General features: G+C 38.2%; 1 long non-coding RNA gene and 1 pseudogene across 2 annotated transcripts; one reads left to right on the forward strand and one right to left on the reverse strand.

The window, feature by feature from the left end:
* Positions 1-4,944: 4,944 nt before the first annotated feature.
* On the forward strand, positions 4,945-6,062 carry LOC149209827 (cold-responsive protein kinase 1 pseudogene; annotated as a pseudogene).
* Positions 6,063-7,551: 1,489 nt separating this feature from the next.
* Positions 7,552-8,507, reverse strand: LOC149209828 (uncharacterized). 2 transcript variants are annotated; one of them, XR_016252254.1, is made up of 4 exons: positions 8,408-8,507; positions 8,168-8,302; positions 7,892-7,976; positions 7,701-7,791 (listed from the first exon to the last, which is right to left on the reverse strand). It is a non-coding gene; the product is annotated as an uncharacterized LOC149209828 (long non-coding RNA). The 2 variants fall into 2 exon arrangements; XR_016252253.1 differs by lacking the exon at positions 7,892-7,976 and having other exon boundaries at positions 7,552-7,791.
* Between the last annotated feature and the right edge of the window lie 1,505 nt (positions 8,508-10,012).

Here is a 10,012-nt window from a genome sequence, read left to right on the forward strand (position 1 = left end):
CTAGAATAAGTGATACTCCCATACATCCATTGGGTGTATAGCTGGTTTCATTATGAAGAACATCTCTTCCCGTGCTAGGATTTATAAAAACGACCCTTAGAACCAATATAGTTGGATAGAAATTACTGACATTTATGATAAAAAGACCTACATAGCAGTCTGTTATTCCCCCCCACCCCCCATCAATTCTAACATCTATAAGAAAAAGAATCTTGATAAAAATAGTTCTTACAATGGTCTAGAGAATGATATTTCTAGCATAAGGAATCAAGGCAATATCCTTTTAATGGGTGGCTTTAATGCTCGAACTTCAAGCAACCAGGCTATTGTACTAAGCAATCATTCCAACCCTAATCCTCTTTGGTTAGACAAAGACCTTCCTCTAGCTAGCTGGTACAAAATGAGCTCTGAAGAGCTCAGGGAGAATTTGTTTGGTTCGGATCTAGTCAAGCTCTACAGTGCTCAAGATCTCGTAACTTGCAAAGGTCTAAAGAAGTGGCCCAATTCTAGCCAAATAACCTACATCCATGGGCTTGGTAGCAGCGTGGTAGACAATGTTATCTCCGATCTCTCTCTATACAATGAAATAACAAATTTTGACATCTTAAATGACGACGACCCAGACTCTGATCATAGGCCTTTACTTATAACTCTCAATTTTTTCATGCATAGAGATCCCATAAAAGATAATCCTTATAGCCAAAAGAAGTTAATTTTTGATACAAATAAAGAATATCTCTTTCTAAATGAATTAAAAACTAATTTGCTTCCTTTATCTAGTATAGACAACATAGAAGATATCTATCATAATTTTACTACGACCCTCTCATATTCTATTAACACATTCTCAACTGAAGTTTCAAGTATTAAAAGAAATAACAAAACCAACCCATGGTATGACAAATATTGTAAAAGTGTGAGGAGAGCAATTAAGGAAGTTGTTGATGAATCTCTTAAAATTGGCAAGGTAAAAATGTACAAAGCAGTAACCAAAAGGGAAAAAAGACAGTATATTCGTAAAAGACAAGAGAATCTCATACACCTCTCTAAGGTAGCTCCTTAGAAAGTCTAGAGGCAGATTCTAACTAGGAAAACTAAGGTTAATAATAAAATTTATTTACACGACTGGAATTCCTATCTTAAAAAGGTTTATGAATCTTCAAATGTCATGGATAACTTTGAAACCTTGTTCACAACGAAATAGGTTTTCTCATTAGAAGACACTGATTTTTGGGTTAATCGTTTGGCTAATGGGAATGCTAAGGACATTGAAGGTTACCAGGAAGAAATCTTAAAAATTGGAGGTCATGTCCTCATCCCCCACATTGATAAGCTTTTCAATCAAGCAGTCAAGAAAGGGTTCCCTAAAACATGGAATCAAAGCCTCATTATCCCTATTTTTAAAAGTGGGGATACAAATAACCCCTCTAACTATCAGACAATTATGATCAACCCTTTCCTAGCCAAGTTATATGGTATTATTTTTGAAAGGAGGTTGAGCATATGGCTTGAAAGTGAAAGTAAACGAGCTAAAGGCCAAGCGGGTGTTAGAAAGCAGCACTCAACAACATACCACCCTGTTACACTTAGGATCATTGTGGATGAATTCCGTAATGATATATCCTATCACTTCTTTTGCTTTGTAGACTTCAGAAAGGCTTTCAATATGGTTCCTAGAAACAACCTTTGGAACATATTGGAAGACCTAAAGGTTCCTTTTGAGTTGAGAGCTGCCGCTATAAGGTTATACGAGAATATAATTGTCAAGTTAAAGAGCAATGAGGGGTGGTCGAAAGATATTAATTTTAATATGAGATTTAAACAAGGTTTCCCCCTCTCCCCTACCCTATTTGGCATTTACATCGATAAGCTAGAAGGTTGTTTAGAGGAAGCAGTATGTGCTGGCACGATCTTAGCTGGGATAGTCATCGTCCTTCTTCTCTACACTGATGATATTGTTCTTCTCACAATGTGCCCATCTGACCTTGATAAGAAACTTATAATTCTTAAGGATTTCTACTCTACCATGGGTATGATTGTTAACACTGACAAAACAAAAGTTATGATTATCAAATCCAAGAAGGACACTTACGCTAATTTTATGTATGACAATAATAACTTGGAAGAAGTGTCTTCCTACAAGTACCTAGGAATTGATATTCATCACAAGCTCAAATGGAACTATAGCATTGAGAAAATGATTAATGGGGGATGGAAAGCTTATTTTGGTCTTGAAAATAATTGTAAGATGACGAACCTCGTAATGTGGGATAGAAAGAAGTTCCTCTTTGAAAATTTAGTCACTCTGGTTACCTTATACCGATGCGAGGTTTGGGGTTGTAACATCTCTAGAGAATCGTGGAGAAATATTGAGCAAATATAGAAGCATTTTATATCATATAACCTCAAAATTAAGAGTAACACACCCTATATTATTCTCCTTATAGAACTGGGTCCTTCCCATATCGAGAGCCTAGCTATGACTAGGATTTTGTTGTATAACCACAAACTCAATAACATAGGAGACCATAGAATTCCTAAGCTAGCTTTAAATTCTAGCCAAAACCACCTAAGCCTCAAACGAGGTTGGTGCAAAGAAACAAGGGCCTGCTAAACCATTGGGAGGTCAACGAGAATGTTGCATTGCAAAACACTAATAACATTTAAAATATTGTTACTTCTATGTTCAAAGAAAAAATGTGGTCTGAGAAAGATTTAGCAGCGAAAAGAAAATTAAGATTTTATAAGGAGGTCATCAAACCCACCCTAGAAGATCAAAAGTATCTCTCTATTTTAACTAGCTTAAGGAAGAAAATTAATATAGACAAGATTAGAACGAACTCTCATGAGCTCCATAGTGAAACGAGTCATTAGGCAGTTCCTAAAACACTATGGATGGAAAGGTTTTTCCATCTTTGTGATAATATGAACATCGAGGATGAAAATCACTTCCTCCTAGAGTGCCCCATGTACAACCACATTAGATCTCAGTTTCAAAATCTTTGTTGCAACACTGACCTTTATAGCCTTTTACACTGTTAAAATTACAGTAAGCTCAGAAGTCTTCTCTCCAAGTTTTTTGAGCATAGGAATAAAATCTTAAATCAAACTAAATAATTCATTTCGTTAGGTCCGATAGACAAAAGTTTGGTCTTAGTGGACGTTAACCACCATGATCATGATCATCAATATCATAATTCTTATAGTAGAGAGAAAAAAAGCTCTGCTAAGAAAACTCTAAGATGTCTAGATTTTAGAATAACTCTTTGGTACATTACCTAGATTTAAGTTACCCAAGGGAATATTTATATTATTGTTTATTTTAATGTTCGATAAGGTTTTTGTCTTAAGAGTTCCTTCCGGTTGGCATATTTTACATTTTTATTATTGAAATGTCTGCACCTTCTTTATAACAAGGAGCGCTGCTGTGCAACAAGTCCCTGCCTTGAGTGAGTGCAAAACATATGAGAAAGACATAACAATTGTTGGGATTTGTAAAAGACATAACAATTGCTGGGATTTGCAGGATAAGTAGAGACATAAGTCCAGATAGCATTTTTTACATTGATTTTTATTAAATGAGGGCTTATAGTATGACAGTAAACATGCGCACCTGTTCATAGTTTGGTTCCCTATCAAAGATTTTATTTAAAGTAGATTAAATTTCCTTGTCTCGTAAAGTGAGATGCTAATAATCCATTTACGAGATGAACCCATGTCAACTCAGCTTAGTTATTGTCCATGGGATTTTAAGTGGCATAAATCGAGTCCATATTCAAAGATTACATCTTGAAACAGATGATCTCAAAAACTTTGGATACTTTGACTCCTCAGAGGCATTACCACGTATCTCTCATGCTAAACGCGAACAACCACGTATCTCTCATGCTGAACACGAACCTGCATGCATACCAAATGCCTTATTCTGGCATAAAGAAATCATTTCGTAGCGGGCGGTGGAACAAAGGTTAGCTTGGCTGTCAGCGACGTCCATTAACTGTTGGCTCCAATGTCCATTACCAGCTAGCTCCCGACTGTAAAAATTCACCGCGCAGTATTTTCCAGTACCCAGCTAGTAGCTTCATGTAGAATACATTACCATATCATATGCCAGGTTATAAGAGTAGGCTTTTGCGATTGCTATTGATTTATACATTTCTATTTATACATTTCTATTTGACTAGTGCCCATAGCTGAAGCTGCTGATCCACCAATTTATGATCCAATGCCAAGAATAGGGGAATTACCCGCCATCTCAAAAAGTTAGCTTGGCTGTCAGTGATGTCCATTAACTGTTGGCTCCAATGTCCATTACCAGCTAGCTCCTGACTGCAAAAATTCACCGCGCAATATTTTCCAGTACCCGGCTAGTAGCTTCATGTAGAATACATTACCATATCATATGCCAGGTTATAAGAGTAGGCTTTTGCGATTTCAATTAATACATTTCTATCTGATGAGTGCCCATAGCTGAAGCTGCTGATTCACCAGTTTATGATCCAATGCCAAGAACGGGGGAATTACCTGCCATCTCACAAAGTACCAGCGGTATACCAAACAGTCTGGCATTTCAAGTGCAAAATCAAAGCGAGTAGTTCCACCAGATGCAGCAAGTTCCAGAAGCAGGAGCAAGGCCACCACAGAGGTTACAAACGCTGGGATAGAAGCATAGGTAGCTTGTAAAGTAAGACTTCCATGGACGACACAACGCTGCTCTAATTAATCTGCAAGTTCCCCATACTGTATTTGATTTCTGACATTTCCACCAGATATTAATATTTTTAGTTGTTATCCCTAGTCTCAAGTTCGGTCTGGGCACAAAGTGCAAATACTAAATTGAAATGTGTATTCTGCACTGCTTCTGTCATCCTGTATTGTTTGTGTTTTCTCTTAAATTACTCTGACTACTGTCATTCTAAATAGGGCACTCTTTCAGATGGTGAAATGGTGGTAGTGAAGCGACTCTCTTCTGAATCTAGACAAGGGAAACGCGAGTTCATAAATGAAGTTGTTGTAATATCTGAACTGCGAAATAGGAACCTTGTAAAGTTGCATGGATGTTGTCTAGAAGCAGATGATCCGCTCTTGGTCTTTGAGTACTTGGAGAACAAGAGTCTCGATCAAGCTTTATTAGGTAAGTGCATCAGTTACTCTGAATTGAAAATTTTCATTTTCTGCTCATTCACCACATAGCAACAAATACGCTGGCGTCTTGTATGTTGCAGGTAGTAAGGAACCTCATGTACAACTGGATTGGCCTACCCGATACAATATCTGTATTGGCACTGCACGTGGACTCACTTACCTTCACGAGGAGGCAAGTACTCGGATAATTCATCGAGATATCAAAGCCAGTAACATTCTGATGGATGACTCTCTGAACCCTAAGATCGCAGATTTTGGGTTGGCTAGGCTATTCGATGACAAGAAAACTCACATCAACACCAGAGTTGCTGGAACAATGTAAGATTGAATTGGAAGCTTTGATTTTGGTTTGCTGACCACTATGAGAAAAAAGGAAAAGGAAAGAAGCTGGAAATGTTGCTGGAAGACAGGTATTACTCTTCATGAATCATTAGCTTATGATATTATCTTTCATATATAATTTATATATAAAAAAGATGAGCATACCTTGATTGTGATAACTCAATGCCTCCAGCAACAAAAGAATGCCTCTACGAAAAGAAGCCTGCAAAAAAGAGCGTGCAACAAAGATAGGGGTGTTGAAGCTTGCAACAATGCCTCCAGCAACAAAAGAACGCCTCTGCAAAAAAGAGCCTACAACAAAGACTGCAAGAAAGATTACAACAAACTTACAAATATTACAAAGATAAGCATGCAATAGATTTTCTAATTAGAATCTGGAATCTACCAGAGCTTCTGGGACATTTATTAGCTGCTGCAACCTGCCATCAACTTGCAGGCATGGCAAAAGCGCTTCTCTTATTGAAGCCATCAACTTCCATGCATCAGCTTGCCATCAACTTGCACGCATGGCAGAAGCGGTTCTTGTTATTGAAGCCGTCAATTTCCACACATGTCAGAAGCTGTCCTGTTATTGAAGCCATCCTGTTATTGAAGCCATCCTGTTATTGAATTGTGGCATCGCCGCCCATCGTCCAAGCGAGTCCTGTGATTGAAGCCATCAACTCCCACACAGGTCGGAAGCTGTTATCAAGATGCCATCACCGCCCGTATGCTTGACAGCTGATAACAACATGCACCACCCCTGGCATGCACAAGCTACCAACTTCAACCATTGGCACCTCAACAACAACATGCATGCACCAGCTGCCAACTTCAACCATTGGCACCTCAACAACAACATGCATGCACCAGCTGCCAACTTCAACCATTGGCACCTCAACAGCAACATGCATGCACCACCTGTAACCTACAACTTGGGAACTTGCTTTAGCTTATATCCATTATAGCATTTAATATCTATTAAACTGTGAAACTAATGCTTCACAATGCTAGCATTAGTTTACACACTGAGACATGTTTACGAAATAGATTTCCAAATAAGATCATACAATATGCTTTTGGCCTCTCCGCCTCGGGAAGAGATGTTTCGGAAATAGATTTCCAAATAAGATCATACAATATGCTTTCGGCCTCTTCCCCTGGGGAAGAGACCAAATAATATGGTGAAACAATATGCTACTAAAAAATTTGATTATAAATTATCGGAGTAATAATAAACAGATTAAATTAATTACTTAACATCGCTAACTGATTACTATAGTCCCTGGCCATTGCCAGCCAACAGGGACTAAAAAGAGGTTTATGCCCTTTACAAAATAGTTAGACAAGGCTCCGCGTGCTTTATATAAACTTAAAAAGTTCTTCAGGCGTAGCAATGATTTTATATATCATATGGGATTTAGGTTCAACTTATCACATCAGAATCTAGATTTTGTAATCATTGTTTGGTACATCAGCCGGCTTTTAAATTATTTTTTAGTACATCAGCCGGCTTTATATCTGAGGGGGAATATTTATATTATTTTTTATCAATAGATAAAATTGAAGAAAGTGGAATTCATAATTCAGATTTACGCCACACGTATCTTAAACAAAAAAAATGTAATGTTTTATTTTATTTTACAAGGTCCTTAAAGTGTGGGATTGCATGAATATGTGATATGAAATCAAAAGCATAATGGAATCTGGTGGAATATAAATTGAAATTAACAGGATTCATGCCGTAGTTATCAGCGATGTTAAAATCATAAATATAAACAGTTGACTCAAATGGCAGGAAAGAAGTGTTTTATTTCTCTCGCTTAGTCAACATTAATGGAAAGATGACATACACATTAAAAATAAAAAAGTGGATATTCATGCGCGATTCCTATTTCCACCTCCATAGCAAAGTTAATGCTATGGAGGTACCCTCTGACAGCCCGACGACCACCATTCACCATGCATCATATTTCCATCCATCATCGGTCTCCGGCATCCCTCTCCGGCTGTCCATCTGCGCCCCGGCGACCCTGCCCGCAGCTCAAATCGTATTGATTACAGATTGATCGCCCGCAGCTCAAATCGTATTGATTACAGATTGATCAAATCGCAGCCACCCTCAAATCGATCGTATTGATTACAGATTGATCAAATCGTATTGATGACATATTAATCAAATACGGCGCGTGGCCTCCACTCACTCAAATCATATTAATTCCTGGGAGAGCTCATTTACAGATGGCAAGAATGCGACCAACCTCCTCCCGCCTTCAAAACCCTTCCTTCAAAACCCTTCCTGCTCCGCGGCAAACAGAACAAAACCTGCAAAACCGAACAGAACATTATCTGCGAACAGCTGCAAAACCATTCTGCGAACAGCTGCAAAACCATTCTGCGAACCGAGGAGCGTTCAATTCAATACCTGGAGGAGCTGCGGCTGGCAAGGTTAGTGCCGAATTCTTGGTGAACTTTGTAATATCTTCTTGTAATAATATCTTATACGTTCTCTATATTATACGTTCTTTGTACTGTAAAATTTTCAAGACATAATGGCAAGATGTGTAATGTGTAAATTTGTTAGTAGCCCTGATCCCAAATATTTCCAAAACCAGTAACTGATATAAAAATAACATGATAATCCGAAAGAAGAGTGATCATTTAAAAAATCACAAGCTAATAAGTGCACACTGAATGATACCTCTGGTTAGAGAAATCTGTTGCCAAAATTTTCGAGAGGAAAATTTCCATATGCAAAGGCCAATGGCCGCAATTAACCCAACTGTAGCGGATGCCACGGCTAGAGTTACTCCAAGCACTTTAGATCTTTGGCCTCCTGCAAATTTGCACAAGAAAATTGGCTACCTTTTAATTCACAAAAGAAAAAACATTACAAAACCAGTAGATATTCTTATCATGGTAAACTATATGACGAAAATACCCGATTCAGGAAGAGCGTTGAAAAATGCGTAAAGCTCAGAACGCAAATAGCAGTTCATGGATACGAATTGAGAGCCAATAGCTCCAGTCTGGCATCCAGATATTTGTGACAGGGAAAAATCCAGGCACGATCCGAAAGAAGAGTGATCATTTAAAAAATCACAAGCTAATAAGTGCACACTGAATGATACCTCTGGTTAGAGAAATCTGTTGCCAAAATTTTCGAGAGGAAAATTTCCATATGCAAAGGCCAATGGCCGCAATTAACCCAACTGTAGCGGATGCCACGGCTAGAGTTACTCCAAGCACTTTAGATCTTTGGCCTCCTGCAAATTTGCACAAGAAAATTGGCTACCTTTTAATTCACAAAAGAAAAAACATTACAAAACCAGTAGATATTCTAATCATGGTAAACTATATGACGAAAATACCCGATTCAGGAAGAGCGTTGAAAAATGCGTAAAGCTCAGAACGCAAATAGCAGTTCATGGATACGAATTGAGAGCCAATAGCTCCAGTCTGGCATCCGGATATTTGTGACAGGGCAAAATCCAGGCACGATCCGCAGTCTGTGGAGGATAAATCTCTCCCACACTGCCCTATGTTGTAGATATGCTCCGTCGCATTATATGGCGCAACAGCTGAATCTGCAGCAAAAAGTTTAGGAGGAGAAACCGATACACTCCTCGGCCAGGAGGGCCGAAGACGGAAAACCGAAGGGAAAGCTGATGGACGGGTTAAATAAGGGCGTCGATATGCATGAAGCTGAGAGACGGGTGGATGATTTGAGCAACCTGGCAGACAAGGGTGATGTCGTTCCTGCATGGTGATCACGTTGTGGCTTCAGATGTGACCATTAGACTTATGACCTGGTGGTTTTATATGAGTATCGTTTTGATAAACGTAATATTATTTCAGAGCTGGCTAGAACTCTTCTCAGTCATTGCAGCTAGAACTCTTGTCATTGCAAGAACGTCATTGTTCTAGAAAGGTCAGTGGCAGGTTTAATCGCTAATTGCCAGTTGTCGTTGTCCGGAGGTCATCGTCTCTAGGTCATTGCCGCTTATAGCCAGTTGATCATAGCCTTGGTATTGCCAGTTATCGTTGCCAATAGAGCGAGGCGTCATAGAGTGTTGTCGTTGCTGCTACATTGTAAATATTTAAATATATAAATTGAGTTTATTAATAATTTAATTTATATGATTAAATTAATTTTGAAATTTTGTAATGTAATATGTATAATTATTATATTAATATTGGTTAAAAATTTAATTTATATTATATAAATAAAAATTATGAGTTAATTATTAATTTAAACAACTCACCAAGTTGGAATAACCTCTGCAAGGTAGTTCCGATAACACAGTGAAGAGAACAAACTATCGAGCTCAGTTAGACAAACATGGTAGGTTAAACAATAAGAATTTAGTAGCAAAACCGAGCAAATCTCTATCGGAATGAATTGGTGAAATGAGATAATGTTTTGGCAAAGGGAAGGTTGATATGACCACCATTGGATCAAAATGAATAAATTCCAACCATTGATTAAATACCTGGTTGCTAACCATAGATTGCATGTGAAGTCATCTGGACTCGTGTAGGGGGA

This window comes from Pinus tabuliformis, chromosome 1_2 (genome assembly GCF_031772625.1).
Source record: "Pinus tabuliformis cultivar Carrire ecotype Pingquan chromosome 1_2, CPIR1, whole genome shotgun sequence".
In the NCBI taxonomy this organism is placed as follows: Eukaryota; Viridiplantae; Streptophyta; class Pinopsida; order Pinales; family Pinaceae; genus Pinus; species Pinus tabuliformis.